The sequence below is a fragment of the Stegodyphus dumicola genome, chromosome 5 (assembly GCF_044657685.1).
Source record: "Stegodyphus dumicola isolate Sdum_Otavi_A_Nest chromosome 5, ASM4465768v1".
Classification (NCBI taxonomy): domain Eukaryota; kingdom Metazoa; phylum Arthropoda; class Arachnida; order Araneae; family Eresidae; genus Stegodyphus; species Stegodyphus dumicola.
This window is the reverse complement of record NC_140772.1, coordinates 12,764,625-12,790,446: the sequence shown is the minus strand read 5'-3', so window position 1 is coordinate 12,790,446 and position 25,822 is coordinate 12,764,625. Positions and strand designations below refer to the sequence as shown.

At 33.1% G+C, this 25,822-nt stretch overlaps 1 long non-coding RNA gene across 1 annotated transcript in view; it reads left to right on the top strand.

Moving 5' to 3' along the window:
- The window catches only part of LOC146997053 (uncharacterized), a 113,774-nt gene extending 93,197 nt beyond the window's left edge, over positions 1 to 20,577 (top strand). The window contains exon 2 of the long non-coding RNA XR_015041084.1: positions 20,278 to 20,577. This is a non-coding gene — a long non-coding RNA (uncharacterized LOC146997053). The remainder of the gene's footprint in view (positions 1 to 20,277) is intronic.
- Positions 20,578 to 25,822: the final 5,245 nt, after the last annotated feature.

The following is a 25,822-nucleotide window of genomic DNA, read 5'->3' as shown; positions in this document are numbered from 1 at the left end:
CTAAGCGAGGCTATCTTAACATGTAAATAATGGGGTTAGGGGAAGACGGATAAAAGATGGTTAGGCATTAAATTTAATAATGTTTTTTTAATAAAAATAAAATCAAACATTTATTTCTTACAAAAATAAGAACAATATAAACGCATATACTTTTAAAAACAAATAAAATTCTCAGTCAGATCATTCAGTCTATTCTGGGTTTCCAATTTTCTGCCTTTTTGTCAAGAAGGCATTATGATAGATTGGCTTAATGGCATATTGCGTTCAATTTCGTCGTCAATCCATATAGACAGTCGTTTTTCCATTTCCTCTATAATGTTATTTCTAGAACGGGTAATTCTAGTTGCAGAGCTTGACGTAGTTGCAGTTGCCGATGACAGTATTTTTTCTTTATTCTTAAGAATTGTCCTTATTGTTGAAGTTGCCAAAATCAATGCAGCACTAATTTGAGATTGACGTTCACCAGAATCTAATCTTCTAATCACTTGCATTTGAGTTTCCAGTGAAATGCTTTTTCTGGTTGCTTTCTTTTCTTGTTTTTTATTATCACCCATGATAAAAACTAAAGATCATAATATTTGTCACTGTATTAATCGTTATAGTATTATACAAATTTAAACTTACAATAATGTCAACAAATGTTTCAAATGATAAAAATGCGTCCACCAAGCAAGAAACACAACTACACTGTTTCGGATATGTTATTTGGAAACCTAGCGCTGCGCACAATTTCGGAGAATCCCCGGGTTGAAATAAAAGAGCGCTAAACCGAAACAGCGTTAAGCGGGGTCTTACTGTAGTTCTTTATAAAATAAACTAAACGGCGATCTGCATCCCGCTTGATTGACCGTTTTATTGCTAGAGGCTTGGACGTTCACAGCTTTTACCAGATTCATCTTATAATTGGACCATATTATTTTTTCCACTCTTGAAGTTATATAAACAACGTTGTTTTTGTACCACTTCTATTCGAAATATGTTATTTTTACGACAGCATGTTCGGATATCATTTGCAATTTTACTCGATTTGAAATTAGGCGAAGAAACAACCATAGTTTGGAGTAGATTTCCAATAGAACTCTATCGGTCTCAGGACCCTCTTTGTCAGGAGGAAAAAAATGCGTCTCCTGAAGAAAACGAAAATCGGCCCAGCTTTGTGCATAGGCAACTTCATAGGTTTATTAAAGATTTTTTATCAGCAGAAAATGGCTTTATTAGCTATTACCTAAGCTACATAACAGACTATGTTATCAATTTAATCAATTTGTAAATATTTTTATAAAAGACATCGTTTCTTTTGAATAGTTTGGTGAATGAATAGCAGTGATATTAACATTGCTGCCACAAAAAATACACATAAAAGGAATATGTCACATAGAACACTCTGAAAGGTGACTTTTAGAGTGTTCGTTGTGACATATTGACATAATCAAGTATTCTTATGTTGTTTCAATAGTAATTTTAATTTAGAAAAATGTATGTCCTTGCATTCAAAATTTACAAATCGTTTAACGAAACTTTGAAGGTGAAAAAATTCAATTTACGCTGAACACTAGATGGCGGCACGAGAAAGTAGTGGAGAAAATATTTCTCCTGAACAAATGGAATATTTAGAAATTTCGTTCTGTGCTGCCATCTTGTGCTGAAATTTAGTTCTACAGCAACGTTCTTCTCTCATTTTGTACGTACACTACCTGCTGCCTATGAAAATCCATTACAGACGGCGATTTGCGTATTGCAAATCGCGATACCAGTTTCAAACTTTTCAAGTAAAATAATAACTAACAACTAATTTATTAATTAATCCTAAATTAATAATTAAAATTAATGCTAAAATTAAATTATTTATGCAATTCGAATATTCATTTTAAAATTTATTATAAAATATTTTTATAATTACGTTCTCGATGAAATTTTACTTCTTGCAATCAACCGTTTGGATGTTTGTAATCAGTGGCGTAAATAAGGGTATGCAAGGAATGCCGTCGCATAGGGGCCCGAAGGTTTAGGGGGCCCTTAAATGTCCTGCTGAACTACATTTACATGTTTAAACTTAAAAGTATTTTTTCCCTTTCGCTTTTTATTTTTATTTTTAGAGTTTGTACTACTATGAATTCTTATTTCAATATAATAGAAATCGTCTTAAGTTTTTAAGGGCCCTCTTCCTATATGGTGCAGTGACGCAGTTCCGTATAAGACACAGAAAAGGGGCCCTTGGAAGCACATGAAACAGTTAAATTCAGTGTTTGTAAAAGTTAATATTCCATCATTCGACTATGAAATAGTAACTTCGTGACCTACCTCAGTTCAGGCATAGGAGTCAGCAGAAAATAGGAAAAGTTCCTTTGTATTTCTTATTTTCTTACCTGAAAATTTTTAAGGGGACTCGTACACTTTAAAACCCATACGATTTTCGAATATGTGACTGTTGCGAGAATTGGGATAACTTGTTTATTTTAAAAGCAATTACTTCCAACTTTTTACAGATAACTACATAATATAGCTGTTTTCTAAAATAGTGATCAGAAAGTTTGTGTTGCCACAAATATTTTTATAATTTAATCCGCTTTTTGACAAACATTTTCGTTATGTTTCCACCTTGCGCGCACAGTTTAAAACATTCTGTTCCATAATTTAATTCCATATTTAATATACAGCTTTTACAATATTTGGAAACTACTGTGAACCAAAAAATTCTAAGAATTTCATGTTAAATTTTTATTTTGTTTGGAGTCGAGTTTCTAAAATGTATTTTATTAAAAAAATCTGTAATGTTTCCGTCCATAACATTTTTTAATATTAAAGTATTCATCAGATTTTAGGTTCAGTTAAAAGATAGGGCTCATATAAAGAAATCCATCAAATTTCAAGTCTGTACCATTAGCCATTTTTAAAATATCGTGCGCGCAAGGTGGAAATGTGACGAAAGCTTTTGTCGCAAAGCGGATTAAATTACAAAAATATTTGTGGCAACACAAACTTTCTGATCACTATTTCAGAAAGCAGCTATATTATGTAGTCAGCTGTAAAAAGTTGGAGGTAATTGATTTTAAAATAAATAAAATATCCCAATTCTTGCAACAGTCATATATTCGAAGGGTGTTAAGGGGTCTAAGGTGTATGAGCCCCCTTAAAGGCGATATCCTGAAGGAAATGTTTCTCCCTTTGCAATCCCAATTCAACAGAGGGTGGAAATGGAAATTAATTGTAACTATTTATTATAATGTATTTATTTTGTATGATCGAATAATTAATAGACACATTTTCTAAATATAAATAAAGAAGTAACTAAACAGGATTCTGGTACTTAATATCGAATGACCTTTGCAAGTTAAGAGGAAACGTGGTATATTATTTGCAATTCGAAATTTTCATAATATGTCATTCCGAAGCGTTTAATTTTGCTCATATATTGAATCTGTTACTAGCATTTCCATTAAACCCAAGTCCAAAAATCAGGACTAATATTAAGCTTGAAATTGAATTTATTAATGTGAACGATTTTTACAATTTAATATAACATGTATTGCGTTGGTTCACTATAAACGGCGTATCACTTTTCAAATTGTTGCCACCAAATAATTTCACCCTGTACTATTTTTTTAAAAATTAAATAAGGAAGAATCTGCATAAATGTATGTATGTTTCTCGCACTATGACGAAACAACGTTACCTAGAATGTTTGAATGTATGGTTCTCACAATGTAAAAAACGACGGTGCAGTCGCCCCAGAAGGCAGGGTATAGGGACGGAAAATTTTTGGTTTTAGAAGTATGAAACATTTCAAAATGGCAAAGTTAAAGGCGGATCGATTTTTTTCTCTTTTTTAGACTAATAATCTGGAGGGGGAAATCATTCGTAAGTATCAATTGCTAACTAGAGCTGGAGCAAACCGCATGTATTCGTTACTGAGTAACGGGTACATCGGTTGACTCGAAGTACCGATTCGGTACTCACAAATTCATTTCGTTATTCGCATCTGTTCGTTACTCGCATCTGTCGTACGATGCGGTTTGTTCGAGTACGAATGATGCGGTTTCGATGCGAATACGAATGATGCGGTTGCTGTTCGAATAGGAATGATACGGTTGCGTCACAATGCGCTCATATTTTTCATAGATAATTTTGAATTTTTTTGGGCATCGGGCAAACTCTTGTTTACATTATGTGTTTTAGTTGAAATACTATTTAGTTGTTGATATTTAAGAAAATGAGCAATTTTGATAGCGCGAAGCGTTATTTTGTATTTGCTTTTTACTATTGCTATTTATGTTTGCAATTTGAAAATTTAAATGATTCTTTTTTTTTTTTTTTTTTCTTTTTTTTTTCCCTTGAGCGTGCCATAGTCAGATTTTATTGATTTGAAATATTTATATACTGCACTTAGGTATTGTTTATATAAGAATATGTAGGTTAATGTAGGTTCTTTACTTCCTTGTATCAAATAAAATGGTAGTAATTATTGTAATCGAGAAAACTTTTGGTTATCATATTTTAACGAAAATATCCGTTTTTGACGATTACGGAATCCATATGAATTATTTTTTGGGCTGACGCCTGTACGTACGAACACAATGAAGGACTCTCTCTCTCTCTCTTTCTTTTTTTTTTTTTTTTTTTTTTTTTTTTTAACTTATTGTTAAATGTAATCCCATTTACTCTAAGCTGATACTTATGGCTAATGATTATGACTCTAAGTTGACACTTGAAAGGGATTTTTTTCGTGATGTGTAAGTACGTATGTATGCATTTTGCATAACTCAAAAACGGTTAGTTATAGAACGTTGAAATTTAGTATATGGGTCCGTTATAACATCTAGATGTGCACCTCCCTTTTTATTGCAATCGGTAATACTACCAAACGTAAATATGTATATATATATATATCAAATAAATTATAATTAAATGTAAAGTACATATATATATGTAAGATAAAAATGTATGAATCAGAATTATAATATAATTATAAATATTAATTCTTCCTCTCTATTCTAAAATCGTAATAACTTATCTGCATTGCGTCATTCAAATTAATCATGCGATCTTACGTAACCGCTAATGCAGATGCCTCTTGACCAATCACCAAATAACAAACAAAAACTTTCCTCTTCGCGTGCTTCCATCCTTCATAACTACGCACTTCAGCTTTTGCTCGCTACTGTGCTGAGATGTGATTTCGCTGGCTTGCTTTCTATCCCAACAATATCAAAAATGTAAATCTTCTGTGGAAAGGCACGACTAGAGTGCCAAGTGATTGTGGCCACAAATATCAATTGGAAATAAAAATGGAATTGAAACTGCCTCGACTGCCAAGTTCTTTAAATACTACGCAATCAAAATTCTTCTTCAATATGGATCTAAGCACGCATCTACAGTGTTCCGTCTTTTTCCCTTTGCTCTTATTATGACATATATGTCCTTATAATTAAGTGTAAAGTACACACACACACTATATATAAAATAAAAGCCAAGTAAGGAGAAAATAAAAGCCTTGGCTTTTATTTTATTTAATTATCACTAAATAAGTTACTTGACTTTTATTTTCGCAATCATTGGTTGTAGTCAGGACTTAATTTTTAAAATTAGAAGTGCTGGAGCTCTATGGAAGGCCATCAGGAAAGATGAATAAATAAATAAATAAATAAATAAAAATAAAATAACTATTACAATAATAAAATAATTAGCAACTAGAATATTAAATGATTATTATTATAATTCAATAAAAATTTAAAGACAAATGAAAATTTAATTAATTCTTAAATTAATGATGAATAACTAAGTAATGAAATAAAATACCAGACATTGTCTTGTTTGGGGGCTGTGGCTAAAATTGCAATTTAAGAACTAAGCCGAGCATTAGCTAAATTTAGGCTTTTGATGAGCAAATAATGTACTGTTTACCAGAGTATAGATAGAAATTTGGTTATGTAGCCCATTCTTCTAAAACGACGTTTCGTAGCTGCCTTCCACCACCAATTCCTTTTTTTTTTTTTTTTTTTTTTTTTTCAGCTTCGGTTAATTCGGTTACAGCAAAGCACACTAGGGCTATTGCCTACGGGGAGGGAGGCCTTCGTGTAGGATATTCGTGACTCATATGCAAGTTACACACGGGAATAACAATGAAAACGCCCGTGCAGCTAGCCGTTAGCCGGGAATTGAATCCCGGACCGAACTATTAGTGCTCAGCGACTTTACCGCTCGAGCTCTGGTGGGCTCTTTTTTTCTTTTCATTCGCTGTTTGAAAAACGGGTGTTCACTTTACGATAAAGTAAGCACCTGTTTACTTCAATTAAAATGGGTTAGACGATATGACTCTTCCTACTTTAATCTCACTTAGCTTTTGATTTCTAATATTCATTCAATGTTTTCTGTAGACAAAGTATTCTGATTAGAATAATAGATTTCAAACAAGTTCAAAAGGTGTGTGTCTGAATATAATTAGGTTTTTATAACATAGGGCCCATTTTATTAGTTTCACATAGTTCTAAAGCAATTGAACCACAGCATCGCTGTTTTGAAAGAAAGTAAAAATGTGAGAAATGTATAATGAACATTAATATATACAGGCTTTATTAAAAGTAGTCAGCCTTTTAAAACGTGATCGTCTATGCTTTTAGAGGATTTTTGGAGCTCTGTGAATTTGCTCTGGCATCTTAAAAAAGTGATGTTCAGTATCAACGTATGTTTATGTTCTCAAAAATACAGGTCTCTTTCAGAAAGCGACCTCTTAGAAGTCGTCAATAAATGATTCAGTATAGTTATTTTCTAATAGACCATAGAATAAATTTATTTTAACGTCAATTTAAAAATGGCTGCTTGTACTAAGAGTTAAGAGCAATAAGACTCTAATTTTTCTTTCGCAATTAGCTATCATGCCAGCTGAATTGTTTTCTGCATAACCTTTTTGTGTATAATTGAAATATTTAGCTATGCATTCAACAAATATACAAAAAATGTAAGACAAATCATTAAAAAAATTAAAATTTGGAACATTAATGATAATTTTTTGTTATACATAAAATATTATTAATGAATGTGATGAATTTATATCATATTATATATAAATCAAAATTTAAACTCCTATTCTTTTATAATAAATTGAAGAAAAGCTATAAAGTGAATAATTTTTAAAAACAAAACAAAAATTAAAAAAAAAATTTTTTTTGTACACCTAGAATCTAAAAATGACGAATACTGAATTTTACGACTCATGTGTGTATGGGTGTATTTAATTATGGCAAGGCACACTATGGCTATCTGCCTAAGGGGGATGTCTTCGTGGAGGACTTTCTAAGGAAAACTGGCTCGTATACACGTTACACATGAGAAAAACCACGAAAACACCCATGTAGCCGGACCGTTCGCGGGATTCGAACCTCGGACCGAACTACCAGTGTTTAGCGACTTTACCGCTCGGCCGCTGGTGGGCCGTTTTACGACTCATATAATAATAAATGCATATTCATATTGTAACAGAAATTTTGTTAGAAGTCTAGCATATGTATAGTTATTTGTGATCTTTTAAAACTGTCGTAATATGATGCACATTTATCATTATCGTGAACCAAAACAGTATGCTTTACATCCTTACAAATATACGTGATAGATTTTAATATTTATTTCTGCATATACTTACGTTTCCCAAAGACACGAAAGCAAGTCAAGCAGATTTTTGTTGTATTAAGCAGACTTAAGTTCTTTGTTAGCTAGTGTAACATAATTTCGGATTCTATGAGCCTTCCAGAACTATTAGCAAAATAGTCGAAACGTCTTTAAATTATGTTTTTATAAGCAAACAAAAAATTATGTTTTTATAAGCAAACAGCAGATGTACACTGAGCAGTGATCAACTGATATATTTCTTAAATGGTTAGGTTAGGTTAGGTTATTTAATTACGGCAAAGCCTCGAGGGCTATCTGCCTAAGGGGAGGGATGCCTTCGTGGAGGACTTTCTAAGGGAAACTGGCTCGTATACACGTTACACATGGGGAAAACCACGAAAACACCCATGCAGCCAGCCCATTCGCGGGTTTCGAACCTCAGACCGAACTACCAGTGTTCAGCGACTTTATCGCTCGGCCGCTGGTGGGCCCCATATTTCTTAAATGATTTGGTTTAGTTGATTATGACAAAACACACTGGGGCTATGTGCCTAAAAGGAAAAATGCCTTCGTAGAGCACTTTCTTAGGAAAGCTGGCTCGTATGGTACGTGGTAAGCTGGCTTGTAAGCTGGTACGGGAAAAAAAAAAAACCACGAAACGGTTATGAAGCCAACTCGTTTGCCTGAGATCGAACTCAGGTCGGAACTACCAGCGTTCAGCGATTTTACCGCTCGACCGCTGGTGGGCCATTTCTTAAATGAATAAAGGTATACTCATAGCATTATGAAATAACACTGATTGAAATATTTAGTGCTTCACTATTATCTGTAATAAAGTAACATAAAACTTTCCTTACCTTTTATAGATTTCTAAATTTCTTTCAAGTTCTTATTTGTACTTAACCTATACATTTGCGAATGTTTTTATCGATTTTATTGTTAAGTGTAAAAAGCAAGTTGGCATTTATAATATAGCATTCCTTGTCTCAACAAATAACAGTCTCAACAAGGAGTTTTTGGAGAGGGGATGAATCGGGGAAATTTCACCCTTTCGTCATTAGCGGTTCTGATGAAGGGAATGGGGGAAGCAGCAAACGAAATAACGAATAACGGACAAATAACGAAAGCTAATCTTTAATGCGGTCTCCCAGTTTCTGTATTTGTATTTGGGAAAGTTTTATGGTCATTATGAAAAAGTGAAAATTTGATATGGATTCCGCATGACTTCCTTCTACGACTATTTAAATTATGCTTATTTTTGCTGCACTTCATTTAAACTTATTTCCTCGAATTATTCTAACTCAATTAAGCGATACCCGAAGGCAAGTTACAAATGGCACCAAACATTGCAAATTTTGAAACTAAATTTCCCGGTCAATCTTTGTCCTACGGGACTCAAACTTCTTGTATTTTTATTTTTTCATAACAAGTATAAAACTTTGCCAGATATAAATATAGAAACCAGAAGACGACATTAAAAGTTAGATTTCATAATTTGTCCAAAATTAATTCTTTTTTAAATTTGACATTGACAAAATATGAATATTTTCGTCATTTAAAATACTTCTGTATTTTTGTTGCACCGTATTTAAACTTGCTTCCTCGAGTTATTGACATTAAATTACATTAATTCCATTATCTATCGGAAAATAATTATAGCAAATCATCTACTTACGACATCTCTAAGAGGTCACCTTTTAAGAGATCTCTATTTTTGGGAACATAAATAAACATTGGTAGTGAACATCATCTTTTTAAGACCACCACATGTAAAATCCTCTAAAAGCATGAATGGTTGCATTTAATGAGGACCCATTACTTTTAATAAGGAATGTAACATTAATCTTAATTATACATGTTTTTGATGTGTGTGCCAAAATAGTGATAACGTACTTCTGTTGCTTTAGAAATGTGTGAAATTTAAAAAATGGATACTATACAACAAAAATGTTATTATATTCAGATACACACCTTTTGAACACGTCTAAAATTCATTATTCTGCTCAACATAATTTGTCTGCATAAAATATTAAATAATATTAAAAAATCAAAAGCTAAGTCGAAGTAGAAACAGTCATTTCTTCTAAACCATTTTAATTGAAGTAAACATACGTTCGCCTTATCGTAAAGTAAAAACCTATTTTTCAAACAGCGGATGAAACGGGAAAGAGGGAATTGGTGGGGGAAGGCAGCGAACGAAATAACACTTTTTCGAGCTGGGGATAAAATGAGATAGGACGAAACGATACTAAGCCAATAAGACAAGATCTGGTATTTTACTTTATTATTTAATTAGTCATCATAAATTAAAAAATTATTATAATTTTTATTTGTTTTTACATTTTTATTAAATTGTACTTATAAGTATTTTATACAGTTGCTAATTATTATGTTACTTTAATTATTCATTATTTTAATCACTATTTTTTATTATTTTAATTATTAAGTTTTTAATAAGTAATTTTTTGTTATTTTAATTACTAATTAATGTTATTATTGTAATATTTATTTCCTTTCTTTCTTTATTTTTTTTTTTTATTTTTTCCTGTTTTCCTGATGGCCTTCTGACTTTAGAAACTAAGCCCTGACAGCAATAGAAAAATTAATAATGAATCCAGTGCACCAAAAAATAATAGCCAAAATAAAGTGAATTATTTCTACCTAAAAATGCGACGCAAAACTCCCTATCGCAGCACTACCCAGTTCCCGCAGGGTAGAATAGCTCACGTTATTCAATGCAATGCGACGTTTCAAAGCCCTTTTTAGGGCCGTAGACCGATAAAATAGGCTCAAGATACGGATACCGATCGATTTTACCGAAAGTAACGAGTAACGATACGATAGTAACGAGTACTGGTTCACCGAGTAACGAATACATACGGGTACACAATTTCTCGTTACTTCTACAGCACTATTGCTAACTCCAGAATGTATGCTTTCCTTTCTTAAGGACACAGAATCATTGAGCAGTCCTGGCATGAAAGGACTTTGTCCCACCCACATGTCGAAATGGTGTCCTTGTCCAGGAAATGCAAAGAATTTATGACACCACATTTAGCAAAGAGGGTTGTAGGAAAAAATGTCACCCGGAAAAAAGGGAAACGGAAAGAATATCACCGGAAAATAAGGAACGGAAAAAATGTCACCCTTCGTTTGCAATGGGAAATATAAGGCATGTTTAGAAAGATCGCCAAGTTGGGTGATAAAAGTTTTATCTCAACAATCGTAACTTCGGATGACCGGAAACATGTGCGAGTAGAAGCAAGAAGATGTGTTGGCTGCTTGTTTCTTCCATGGAGCCTCGCCAGGGATAAATAGAAGGGCTAGCTCATTTCTTTGTTCGACTCCTCGCCGACGCGAGCCTAGTGGGGGGACGTAACAGGCAATAATCTGACGTCACTGTCCTTCCCGCCACCTGTCCTGATTTCCCGCGTTTAAAACAGTAGTTTCATTGAGCTGCGAGACGATTTTCTAGAGGTTACATATCCCAAATTAATTTTAATAATATATATATCTGTTTTCTAATAATGTATATATTTAAAATAATTTATATATATGTAATTTTAGTCAGTTTTTATTTTAAATTCTATATTGTAAAATATCGTTTACGTAATATGGCTTTTTGCGCTGCAGTAACGTGCCGTAGCACTTACAGAAGTATGAAAGGATGAGGTATTTTGTTTCATGGGACCAAAGGATCCAAATGAAAGTTTGCTTTTGACGAAAGAATGGATACACAAATGTCAAAGAGAAGATTCTATTAATGTGAAGAGCGGAAAAATCTGCAGCGAACATTTTCTATGCAGTGTTTATGAAGATGATATGAAAAATCGATTGTTTGGATAGCCACAAAAAGAAACTGTTGAAATGGAATGCTGTGCCGAAAGTAAATTATGATGGCAATAATAAATCGAAATTGATGATGACAATAATAAATCAAATTTTAATGATTTTGAAATAAAACTCACAAATGCAAATGTAGATCATCCTGAATGTTTAAGGATAAACAAGAATGCATTGATAATTTGAAGAACAAAATAATATCCTTAGAAAATTGTATTAAATTGTATTAAAGTATTGAAAAATAGAGAAAAGAACAATTTTAGAATGTTTGTTCAGCGACAAAGAAGGTGGACGACATCTAGACAGAAATTGGTATCAGAAATTAAAATCTCAAATAGCGAAATTTGGGGGGGGGGGAGCAGAAATCGGAGAATTTGGAAAAATGTCTAAAGCCTATTTTTATAAAGACGTAGATTAATGCATTACTGAAAAAGAAGAAAAAAATCAGGTGGACTAGAGAAAATATTTCACGTAGCATCGTCATAAGAGCTCTGTCATCTTAAAGCTATGATTTTTGGAAAGAAAAAAAATTGGAATATCTTTACCTAGTATTATCAAATTAAAGAAATGGTGTTTATTTTATTTTTTAGTGTTTTCTAAATTTTAGTGTAGTCCAAGAATTCAAAGTAATGTTCTTACTCTAAAGAAGGAAAGAAGCGAATATTTGTATTCTGTAGAAAAAATATGCGTTCTCAGTTTCGACGAAAAATGCATATAGATTGAAAACTCTGCTATGACTCTAAACTGGACTAAGTTGGTTCTTTTCAAAATGTGCAGTTTGTTTGAATCAGAGTCTCATTTCGCGCTCTGCCTCAAATTACTGAGAAACCGCGTTTTAGATAGAGGATTTGTTTTAGAAGATGTAACTGTTTGAAATTTTGATATTATTAAAGAGGTTTTAAATAGAGATTGAGAAGAAATCAAATTGTATCACAAACTAAAACCAAATTATTTAATGGTCAAGGGAAACGAGAGACAAAAAGTCGCTCCAGAGAAAACATTATTTTCAAAAAGTACCGCAAAAGGTATACTCTACCCCACAGGAAATCAGAAAGCACCTGACTTCTATGAGTTAATTGATAATATCTTCGGTATTATGTGTATGTGTGTATTTAATTATGGAAAAGCACACTAGGGCTATCTGCCTAAGGGGAGGGATGCCTTCGTGGAGGACTTTCTAAGGAAAACTGGCTCGTATACACGTTACACATGGGGAAAACCACGAAAACACCCATGCAGCCAGCCCGTTCGCGGGATTCGAACCTCGGACCGAACTACCAGTGTTCAGCGACTTTACCGCTCGTCCGCTGGTGGGCCTTTTCGGTATTATGAATAGTACCAAAATAGTACCAACAAGAATAACAAGTATTTAACAAACTAATTTTGTAAAGTACTTGTTAAAGTTATTCTTATTGTATCCTTTGTAACTAATTATTGATTAGATTTTGTGCTAGATTAGCATTCTAGATAAAATATAATAGTATAAAACATCAAAGTAATTGGCATAAAAAGACCTGCTTCCTTTACTCACACTTTTGAAAAATTAAATAACTGTTTTAGGTACTCTGAATAAAGCTATTTTGTCAAAATTAAGGTAACAATCTTATATACATTTATTTAATTGTAATATAGATATAAGTATAAATTACAAAATTATTTAAAAAATATCTATTATATTGAATCGGAAGAGAATTATAACGATGTAAAATTTACAATTAGGCAAAAAATCAAACGTAGGTTAGCAGAAATGTTGCCATATATGTCATATATGTTTAAACCTATGTCAATGTAAAGTTGTTTTTTGAGTAAATTTAAATAGCTGCTATTATAGTTATCTTAGAAGCAGCATAAAAATTCTCTCAGTTAGTATGCAAATAAAGAAATGATTAGAAAAAAACGTGCATTAAATAAAAAAAACCTGCAAATAAAAATAAAAAAACCACGGAACTTTATGTTAAAAGAGTAGCACATTTTATCTATTATTTTAAAATTGAGTAAGCATTATTAAATTTTTAATGGTTCAGTCTAAAATTCATAAAGCAGTAACATTGCCTTTTCCAAATTATAGCTATCTTTCACATACAGCTCATTTTAAACGCTGGTTCAAAAACGCTAATTTCCAAGCTGTGAATTATATTGGCGCGCTCAGCGTCATCATGGCTACGTCATCACTTCTCACTTTCTGCTTCAGGGGGAAAAGCTCTATGAGCTAGCCCTTCTCTTCTAAGTCACTTATCACTGCCAAATTTCAGGTATCTGGGCGTTTTCCCGAACTAGAAATTCGACCGCAATTCTTTGTTCCACGCTGCAAGCCAGCGAACGAGCTACAATTCTGCAAATCGGAACCCGGAAGTGTGTTGTACGTCATCACCGGAAGTGTACCTACGTCATCGTTACATTATCTTTGCTGACCAATGGCATACGAGCAGGGTTAACATAGTTCTAACAGTGGTTGCCCTACTCTTTGATTTATCACTGCTTGGCAATTACAATAGGTAAATAATATCGTAAACAAGCACAGTAGTTATCGGTAAAAGTAGGCGCTCAATCCCGAAACGAATCCTATTGTTTGCTGGAAGAGTCCAAGATTTGTAGGTATTGTACGTGAAAGTAGGGATGAGCTAAGAGGAGAAAGGAAAAGGGATTTTGAGTATAGGGAATTTCAGTCATTCCGGGATTAAGCGCTTGCTATGAACGGGCTCCTGCTTTGTGAGGGTAGCTAGCGTTTCGTTAGTAAGTGTATTATTTATTATTCTTATTGTCTGCCCTTTTTTTTTTACAGTTACAATTTTCTACAATAGCTTAAGTAAATAAAAACTTTACAGTTACGTATTGTAACTGCATGTAATACTCTCTTACTTTACCGTAATAAGAGTTCTAACAAATATTAAATTTCGTTGGAATAAACAAAATTATGTAATTTCGCCAAAACATTATGCCTTTAAGCAAATTTTAAATAAGCATACAATTTTACATTGCAAACACGTATTTCTCTACGAAATATTTTTTTTTTTTTTTTGTTTCATAAATTGATAAAAATTAATCTTTCCTTAAACAAAATGTTCAACAAAACATGGTGCATAAAAAAGAAGGGAAACTCCTTCCACGGTTCGGGAATAAGTCAGCGAGCATATCCATTTTTTTCCCTAGTACCCACTGAAAGCCATTCCACGATCTAATTATTTCCGTTGGAAACCATTCCGGAACCTTTCCTTTGTATTCCTCTCACCTGCGTATATTGAACTCGCCCAGCTGACAATAGCAGGCGTTCCGAGATTGACGGTCTAGTATCGGTAAAAATTTGATGTAGGAAAACTATACATCTTCAGTGTTTTTTAGGCAGAACATTTTTAAATTCACAGATATTGTTCTTAGTTTGTAAACATTCCCTATTACATATTATTCACAATGTTTGACAGAAAATTTACATATGATATTACTCTGTGACATATATTGAATTAAATTATTATAATTTGAATACTGTTGTTATTGTATTGCTACGCATCTACTTGCACTCTAAGTGAAATAAATAACAGTAAGAAAAAGTAATTAAACGGCATCGAAAAACATTTTGGGTCACAGTACATTTCATATTTTGGTTATTAGCAAAATAATTATTTCTCATTAACTGATGTAATGAATGAAAAGGAATAGAAAATCGAGGTAATTCTTAACAATATTTATATACCACATGTACGAACTGCTGGGACAATAATATTTGACTTTTATTTCTATGGGTTAAAACTCTACAATAAATTAAGAAATATTATTTAATTTTTCATAAAAAACGGGAACAGCTTTAGTATTGGTCCTTTTGGCGATTTTTTTATTTGGCGACAAACTTCGATCGCCAAGGTAGACCCGGTTTTGAAGATCGGAAAAAAATGGCGGATTGTCAACAAAACCCGATCTAGACTAAATAACAATCCTAAAAAATAAGCTCTTAATCAGAATAAACAGTCTTTCTCTAATTTTCAATATTTCTAGTACTGCTATGATAAATTCTTGAAACACTACTGTAAATGAATTTATGACAATTATTATGTTATGAGTAATGAAATTTACAAAATGTTAATATTTTTAATTACAAAATATAATGTATTAAACATTAATATTTTAAGTAGTTAGTTCATATTTATGTTTTATTATATTAGTACTTAGCTAATATTTTAAATTTACAAAAGGTTAATTTTTATGTTTATGAATAATGAAATTTACAAAAGGTTAATAAATGCATTTCAAACTAGTATATGTTACTTCAGTTTCTTAGATTCTGTTATTAAAAGAAAAAAAAATATTTCAAAGTGAAGGAAATCAAATTCAATTATAATGGGCAAGTTTTGTACCAGTGTTAGAAATATTTTTTATGATTAAATATTGTAAATGGTAAAAATATTACGAAATGTGTATTTTTTAATCCCTTAATTTATTACAAGTAATTTATGATCATAATTTAAAAGCTAAAATTAAATTATCATAATGAGTAAATTTTGTACCAATGGTAATAATACAACAATCATCGTAAATGATGATTTCTGTGAAAAATTCGAACAGTCATTGGAATCCACTAGTGGTGGAGTGATAGCCACCGAACAGTGGTAGTTCAGGCTGGCTATATGAGAGTTTTAGTAGTTTTCCGTAGATGTAATGTGAATCTGAGCCAGTTTCTCTTAAAAAGTACTTTATGAAGGCATCCTTCTTCTGCTAGGCAGCATATGTATTTATTTTCTATTCATAATTCTCTCTTATTTTCTTATTTCTTAATTCTAAATCTTACTTCTGAAGAGAAGAAGTGTTGCATCTATAGGTCAAAAAATATGGTCAATATGTTTGCAAAATCCTGTCAGTTTTGGAAAGCATTTAAATAAACTAAATAATTTGTATGTGATGCAAACAAAAATGCATTACACTATTTCATGTACTGAATAATTAATCAGGGAACAAAGTATATTGTAATGATCCTTTATTTTGTAACCAGAGTTATTTTATTCTTGGGATCTTTACTGTCTATTTCCTCCATCCGTTTTCTCACCAGAATCCAAATGAAGCTTTTATTTTGTAAAACAAACCGTGTTTTGCCTTTTGAGGCCACATTAATAGGTTGCTAGATAAGAAAAGATTTGTAGTCTTCAGCCTTGCATTATAATTGCTGATAGTTGAATTCCATGCCAGTTAAGTTTTTAACCGACTTTGCATTAAATTGATTTGTGCAGCCTTTGGGCTACAAATTTATTTGAATTTAAATTTTACATTTGAACTTAATTGTTATCATAAGTTATCTTGCCACAAGTGGTTGACCGAGTCGTAAGTACAAAGTGTGCCTTCTGTTCTGTACATCTAAACTTTATAATAGAATAAAAGTATATCTTAACTTAATAAGAATATATCTAAACTTTATGATAATAACATTTAAAGACATTGAAATCAGTATCTAAGTGCTTGCCATGTAGTCAAATTTTTATATATAAATTGTACTCTTACTTTTATTATAGAGTTTTTATTACAAAAAAATTCAGATTTCTGTTAGATAAAATGTTTGAGTAATGTAGAAAATTTGCATAAAATTTAAAATAAAAAGTCGACTGTTATGTCAACATACTATTAATGAAAGTAATAATACTCAGTGAAGGTTATTCATATACAGCTGTTAGGTTGTAAGATTTACAAAATTTGAGAACTCTAAATTATAAGCAATATATTCCATAATCTAAGCAGCATTATATTTTTTATAGTCAGACAAATTATGAAAATGTTATAAAAGCAATAATGAAACCTGATTTGAACCTATGAATTCATGCAATTACACTAGTTCTAATATGAGGTATACAAGTATTTTTAGACCATGGTAATTTTGATCTCCTTAGCAAAGGAAACACCAAGAGTTTACCTCATGCTACTGAAAATGTGTTTTTTTTTTTCCTTGAGGAGGGGGGTGGCGTTTATAATAATATGCAGAGTTGACATATGAAAAAATGTCAAGACTCATGTGATGTAATATTAAAAGCACCAGTTTTAACTATAAAAAATTTGGCTTTTTAAAAGATATTTTAAATGTTGTGCTTTCCTAACACAAAAGTAACTTTAAGAAAAACACACAATTTATCCCTCCTGCCATCAAAGCTCTGATACCTATCAAATTCGTTAGAGTTACGTGGACAGAAATGGCGTCATGTTTGAAGCTCAGTATTTAGGGTTACCAAGGTTATCATAATTTTTCATTTATCGCTCCAAAATGTCGCCAAACAAATTTCTCGCCAAAAAGGACTAATACTAAAGCTGTGCCCAAAATACAAATAATTATTAATAGAAAAAAATGTAAATAGCTCAAGTAATGCGAGAAAAATGGCACAAAAAATACACACCTCACTCCCGCTAATATTAACACGTGAACCAAATTCGCGCCAATTCTTCAGCTTGTGGAAAAATTTACGGAAAAAAAATAACGCCAAATGCTCGCCAAGCTTTGTTGCCAACAGAGATATCAAAGGTACATATCCGGTGATGACGTAGAACACACTTCCGGGTTCCGATTTGCGGAATTCTGTAAAACTCCAAGCCAGCTGTTGTTTGCTCAACATTCTCGCGACAGCCGGAGTTGACTGAGCAAGTTCTAATCTGAACGGCAAGTAAGGTGGGTAGACTCAAAGAGAAATCAATTAAGAAAGACCATCAGGTATGTAAGATTGGTCAGAAATTATAAAGACCATTATTAAAATGAGAACCTGCCATTTCATAGGAATGAAAATTAACGAAGATGGTAATGGATCATATAAGAATTCGTAGAAACTGCCCCGAAAAGAAACGTTCTCCAGAACACCTCTTCACCTATCCGACAATACTTGCACAGCTCAGCAAAGCTTGGAGGAATTTCCTTTCCAGGAAGATCCTGTATAGTGGAAAGATTGTAGAACTGCCAAAAAGCTGGAATTTCCACCATGGATCCATTTGACTTCTCAAACAACACGATACCAACCAACCAAAGAAGGTGGGGTTATGTGGCCCAAGGACACTCAGCTCTGTGCATGTGTAGTGATTTGTAACAGCAACAGTTCATGTCATGTTTGAATCCCTATGTATTATATTAATAAAAATTTTACTTAGTGTAAAAAGAAAACAAGCTGCTCGGATAACTGAAGTTTCGGATATCTGCAGTTCCGGAAAACTTGACTTCAATTGAACAAACTATCTAATAACAGTATACTTGCTTTTCTAATTACCATACTGAAAATTACTAATAACGTAAAATATGTACTTTGTATATCAAAATAAAAAGATCACGAATTTATTATTGATCAAAGTTTCTAAAACATTGTGAGATGGCACGATTTGACGCATCGCATTAGGATCATTAACCATTAAATGCCCTTAAGAGAATAAAACACGGGAAGATCTTTTTAAAGCCTAAAAAATAGTCAAACCACTTTAAGCACTTGCTTATTAAAATATCAAGAGGAAGCGCAGTGATAAAATAACGATAACCTAGAGCCATCCAATTTTGAATAACGTACGTCTCCACCCGAATACGGGCAATTGGAAGCTCGAATTTGGAATTTGTTTTATTATCAATTTCATATTTTGTAAAGCATTTGAGTTTTTGATTAAGAAACTCAACGATTTCGAAGCGAGCAATGGCAACACTGTACGGGAAAAAAAAAAAAAAAAAAAAAAAAATTATCGCTAGTGTGCAAGATTGTATCGGAAATTCTAAAAATATGCTCTTCTTAAGTCATTTTGCAATATTGCTGTAGAATTGAATTTTGTCGTTTAAGTAGAAAAACAGTTTAGTAGCTTTATGGTAGAACATGATATTTAATAAATAAAAGTAACACACAAAACGTTTAAAAAGTGTCCCTTTGGACGTAATATAAAATCTGAAAGATTTCAGTTTCATTTTTTTTTTCGGAGGGGGGTCTCGACGTGACATGAGACGAACAAAAAGTATATCAGCAATCAAAAAAAAAACTAAACACACCGTTTTGTAAGCAAATAATTCTCTGTTGACTAATATTAAACCTTTGTCAAGACAATTTATTTTTCACTCAAAATTTTCATTTAAAAAAAAAAGATCACAAGGACTTATGGGCCGGGATGTGCGTATAATAATGGTTCGCATTCTTTAAATTTCATCTGATTATTTGGAGAATGAAATGTAATTAACGTATTTACTTGCGTAATAGTCGCACCCCCAGTTTTGAAGCAGAAGAAATCCTCAAAAATGCGCAATATTGTGTAGTACATTTCCTCACATAAAATAGTCGCTCCTAGACTTTCACAATGAAAGATTGACAACCAAAGTTCGACTGTTACGCAAGTAAACACGGTAACTTTGCATCTAAACCGTCATTTGAAGTTTTTTCTTTTAATAATCAAGTTATTTTTAAATCTTTTCTTGTTAATTAGATTTACAAACCAGGAAATAAATTAATAGCTCATACAAATCTTGCTAGCAGTTGAATCCTAAATGACTTTTGCTCAGTAAATAGGTTTCCCATTCCGTTCAGAGGTGGATTTATAATGTTGCGCAAGTCGCAATTACGAAGATCACCAAATTCTAAGATACTCCAAAATTAATTAATTAATTTTAGAATAATACTAAATATAACCGATAATTTAAAAAGAGAGCCTTCCACCCTCAAGCGATTGATTGGCCCCCCCTCTTCCTAAATGAGCCACTGATTAACTACTGACCTCTTCCTAAATCCGCCACTGATATTGTTTATGTCGAAGGGTAGTGATGAAATTTGATAGATTAGAAAACTGCATTTATATTGAAATATTTCTTTTATATATCTATTTAATCCAAAACTAATTTTTTTTATTTTTCTCTTTCAGCCTTGAAGCGACCCATGTCGTTTTTTGCAACCAGAGGAAAAAGGTTCGATGATTCGATAGTAGGCAGAATGTCCAAACTTCATTAGAAAATAATTTTCCTTTCTTTTGGTGTTATCAAGTGTGTTTCTGTTAAATAAAATATGATTATGTCTACAGATGTAAAATGAAGGAAAGTTCTTGGGATTCATTTCTATAAACTAACCAGAGAAAAAAAATATCCGATGTTAAAAAAAAGTTGTTTTACGATTAGATGAATTAATGTAAAATAAAAAAAAGATAATAAAAGATACGAGTTTAAAATATCTTGTATATATTTTAACACCTCACACTTATTTCACACATTTACCATTATTTAAACATTTACGTTTCTCAGTTCGTTACAACAATGATATAAAAAGAGTACTTTCTGAATTAAATAATTTACAGATATACCATGCAGTGAGTGAAATGACAGTTATCGTTATTAATCAAAACATAGTTAAATTCCTTGACACATATCCTCGCTTGCAGAAGGTGTAATTACTCAGATGCAAGTTCACTTCTGAATCAGCAGGAAAATGAGAATAGCGAAAAATATTACTTTATGTTATTTTACCGTAATAAAAAAAACTGAGTTTCGGCATATTCAAATTTCGTATTGTTCTGGGAAAGTTTACAATTGGGGTGCTCTTTGTTTTTTCGCCGATTCTTTTTTGACGCCAAGAAGGCACAATTCCAAGATGGCCGCTACACAAAACCAAAATAAGAAGTCAAAGGAATTGCATAAACTCGGTGTCCATGTACACATCAATCTATTTTTACTTAAAAAACATCAGACAATTGCACAAACTCGGCATTGCGCACTGCCTTGACTTTGTCCATGTGCACGTCATCGATATATTTTCCCTTAAAAAAATTCAGGAAAATGATGAAGTCATATAAGGTTAAAACAAAGTTACGGTACCCTGACGGTAACGGCAATGGAAGCTAAAACTAAGTTAAAACGGTACTTTTCCGTTTCGCCGGCGCAAATCTCGCCAAGCAGACTTTATTGGCAACAGAATACACATAAAAAAGTTAACAAATTGCTAGTTCTTACAATTTTTTTATTTTGAAGGCATAAAATTTTTAATATCGTTTAAAATTTTGTAAAAAGACAATAAATAAAGACAATAAATTTGTAGAAAGACATTAATTTAAGAATTTATTATGCTTTCGTGGTACAACATTCTGATTCGCCGATTCATATCACGTGACCCCAAGTGATATCATCTCATGTAAACTACGCTACAAAAATCTAATTCTCTCGGTAATTATCTACATTAATTTCAACTGAACTCTTAATATGGAATACAAATTTAAATGCAAGAATAATTTCAATTCGTACGAACAGCTTACGCAGAAATTATGTAAAACCGCAGTGCTTTACTTCGTTAGTGGACTGTCAATTAGAATGGATGAATTTAACCCTTTACTTTGCCTTTTCTATATTTTCGTCTTCGGGGGTGAGCGGTGTGATTACATCCTAATTGACTTAATTACCGCGAATGGCCTCGGGCATAAAATTCAACTATCTGGTAAAATTTCTATGTAATTGTATGCCAGTATTGAAAGAGACAATTTATCTGATAAGAAATGGCTGCGACTTGTTTTGAAAATGAGACGTAAAACGTTACCAGTGAAGATATTCCGTTTGTCGTCGGCTGTACCAGTTTTGGCGACTTTATCGCCTGCGCCTGCAAAACGGAAAAGTACCGTTAAAACTATCATAGTAAACAGAAATGGGTTTTCATTGCCAAAACTGAACAAATTTGTCGGCAATCGAAGGATATCCAATTGTACACTAAAGCCTTGTTCTGTTATCGGGACCGAATTCAAATATCACCAAGAGCTGATGATCTGGCGAAAAATTCGAAATGTAAAAATAATGGTCAAAATATTTACGACATGGTTTAATTGAAGAAAAATACAAGGTAAAAAATAAGATAACAGCTATTTGTATAATTAGAAATTTTTAATGTAAATTTAAACAAATTTTTTAAAAAGCTGGTTAGGGAATTTAATGAATTAAGAAAAATGAGTAGGCATGAAACTGAGAATATTATTTTAAATGTCTGAAAATATTAGCGTTATAGAACGCTACTGCCGCCACATTAACTCAAATAAAAATCTAATTGGTTACGTTCATTGCTGCGTTGAAGTCTATTTCGCACTATCCAATAACCTTTCAAAAGTTTGAGCATTGATAACTAGTATCGGGATCGATAAAATTATACTTACGGCTCACGCAGGAATGTTCAAATCCGGATCTTCACATCTCCATTTCAGTACTTCTTTCGAATTAGAGCAGAACTTATTTGTATGGTTTTTTTTTTTTGTAAAACCTCCTACTAAAGTGAATGATTCCTTGTTCCTGCAGAAATTAGGCACTGTTCTGTTATCGCGAACCGGATTCAGATATCGCCAAAAGCTGATGATCTAGAAAAAAATTCGAAGCATAAAAATAATCACCAAAATTTTTACAATGGACTTCAGCGAAGAAAAATCCAAAGGAAAACAATAACATATATTCGTAAAATTAGAAGCTTTTAATGAAAATTAAAGAGCTTCCCCAAAGGAATCAGGGGAAAAAATTCGGTTATCGAAATAAAATTAATGCGAAGACTGTGCATATCATTCAAAATGTCTAAAAACATACGCAGGTGCACACAGCAACTAAAAAATATCTCTGCAAATTCCGCCGTACACCCACTGGAGAGGAAGGACACGACCGGCGTTATTTTTTGGCGCGAAAACAGACTTTCGTCAACTTTGATAATATTACCAGTGCCTCCAATTTTAACTGACAGTCTAGATATTACTGCATGACCATAGATTTCCCATATGCAACTGTTCCAATCCACAACAATGTAGTGATTCATATCAAGTTGATACTGACCAAATTCAGAGGAAGAAAATTTTAAACACCACACAGGTTTCATCATTAGATAAGTCCTAAATCTTCTTAGCCGCGTTAAATCCAGTAATAATAAAAACACAAGTTATCTTTACATCTATAGAATTTGTATTCTCGTTGCCAATATTGATAACGCATTCTTAAACTTTTTTAAAAAAGTAAACATTATAACGAATTTAGAAGTAGACATTGGCGATTTCATATGAACCATTTGGCGAGTTTAGCGAAACATTTGGCGACGACTCCGGTCCTGATAACTTAACAGTACCAGGAATTAATTGCATAGAAGATGTTTAATTAATTAGGCGAGTTCCAAATTTTTAAATCCATGGTAAATGCAAGAATAATTAAAACAAAAATAACCGTTAAAACTTTAGAATTTGTATTCTTGTTGCCAATTTTGAAATGCATTCCTTAACTTTTTTAAAACGTAAACATTGTAACTGTTTTAAAAGTAAACAGTGGTGACTTCATTACAGAGGCTGTTCACACATTTTTTAGACGATGTATATTGTATTCACAAAACTAAATTACATGAAATTCTGTGGATTCTCTTTATGGAGGCACCTGTTTCTGTTGTTATTGGTCCAAGCTCACTTGTCGTGATAACCCTTGTCGTTGGCAATAGCCTTTAACACCCTTACAGTTGACAGCGCGATTTAGCTCAGTTCCACCGCCCCCAATTTTGATGGACGGGTGTCTACCACCCCTCTCCCCTTCCAACACACCACACAAGAAGACTTTCGGCTGGCCGCATATTTAGTGTGCAGCCATGCATCACCGACACTAAACATTTACAAACATCCGGGACACGAGCACGGCAGTCAGCGAAGCTAACCACTATACCGGTAGGGCGGGCTGCAGGCCTAATAGGTGGCGACTGATTTGTCCTGGTTTAATCAGTTTAAACCGGTTGAATCGCTTCCTCGAACCGGTTTCATCCAGTTTGATCCGGTCCAGACCGATTTGAACTGGTTTAATCCACTTCAGACCGGTTTGAACCAGTTTGCATCCAATTCAAACTCATTCAGTCCGGTTTGATCCAGACTAATCTAACCGGTTTCATCCGGTTCAATACGGTCTAGGGTAAACCGATTTCATCCAGTTTCATCCGGTTGATCCGGTTTAAACCAGTTTCATTCGGTTCATCCCGTTTAAACTAGTTCAAACCGGTTGATCCGCTTCCTCGAACCGGTTTCATCCAGTTTGATCCGGTACTGACCGGTTTGAACTGGTTTAACCGGTTGAACTAGTTTTTATCCAGTTCAAACTGGTTCAGTCCGGTTTGATTCATCCAGTTTGATCCGGTTCAGACCGATTTGAGCTGGTTTAATACAGTTTACACCAGTTCAAACCGGTTGATCCACTTCAGACCGGTTTAAACCGGTTTAATCCGGTTGAACCAGTTTTTATACGATTCAAACTGGTTCGGTTCGGTTTTATCCCGTTTCAACCGGTTTAATTGAGCTCAAACCGGTTTCATCCAGTTTGATCCGGTTCGGTTAAACCAGTTCAATCCGGTTTAATCCGGCGACGCTCCGGGATTTGAGCCTGGGACCTCCGGTATCTCCCACCCTAACCAGTACATTGTCTGCCGGCAAATGTAAAAATATAAATAAATAATTTATATAGAGAGGAGGAATTTGATTTATTGTGTCCGAAAATACCCAGTTATGGCAAAAGTCATCAAAATGCTTGTGAATGGAGATACATTCAGGAGGATTTTCGAAGTTAATTTGCCCTTCATAGACTTTCACATGAAGAAAATTATTAAAACCACACGAAGCTGTAATAATCAACCAATACAAGCAAAAACCGGGCAAATTCGCAACGTTTCACAGTTTTAACAACTGGACCACTGATTAGCCTGGCTCAAACGAATCATCTGAATCCCATCATTTGTTGACAGAAAAAGGGAGAAAAAAATTCAAGCTTCAAATGCGGACAAAGATTTCGATACAAGGAGCACTTAGGCAACCGGATCTACAACACTGATGTACATCAAGATCAAGAACTATTACACATCCTATTCCAGTCCAAACCGGTTTAATCCTGTTTGAACCAGTTGAAACCAGTCTGATCCGGTTTAGACCAGTTTGAACCAGATTAATCCGGTTTGATCTGGTTTACGGTTCGATGCGGTTTAATCCAGTATCAGGCGGTTGAAACAGGTTCAACCTAGTTTTATCTGGTTCGAACCGATTTAGTCCGGTTTTAACCGGTTTAATCCGGTTTGATCTGGTTTCGGATCTCTTTTGATCTGGTTCGATCTGGTGTAGAGCTGCTTTAACCGGTATAATCAGTTTCGATACGATTCACCGGTTTCCACCAGTTTAATCCGATTCAAACCAGTTTAATCCGATTCCTACGTCTGCTCCATTTTCGAGCCAGCTTGCCGTTACGAATAAAACTCATTGTTCAGTACAACATTATAGTATGATATTTTAAAACGAAGCAGGTCGTTTCGACGCCGGGGCAGTACGACGCCATATTTTTTTCGTATTTTTATTTATTTTTAGAAATTGAATAAGCGATTATTTGCATGCATATTTGAAATAAATATATGTGTGTATGTGTGTGAAAGTGTTCTAGATTTTTGTTTGTGTCCCA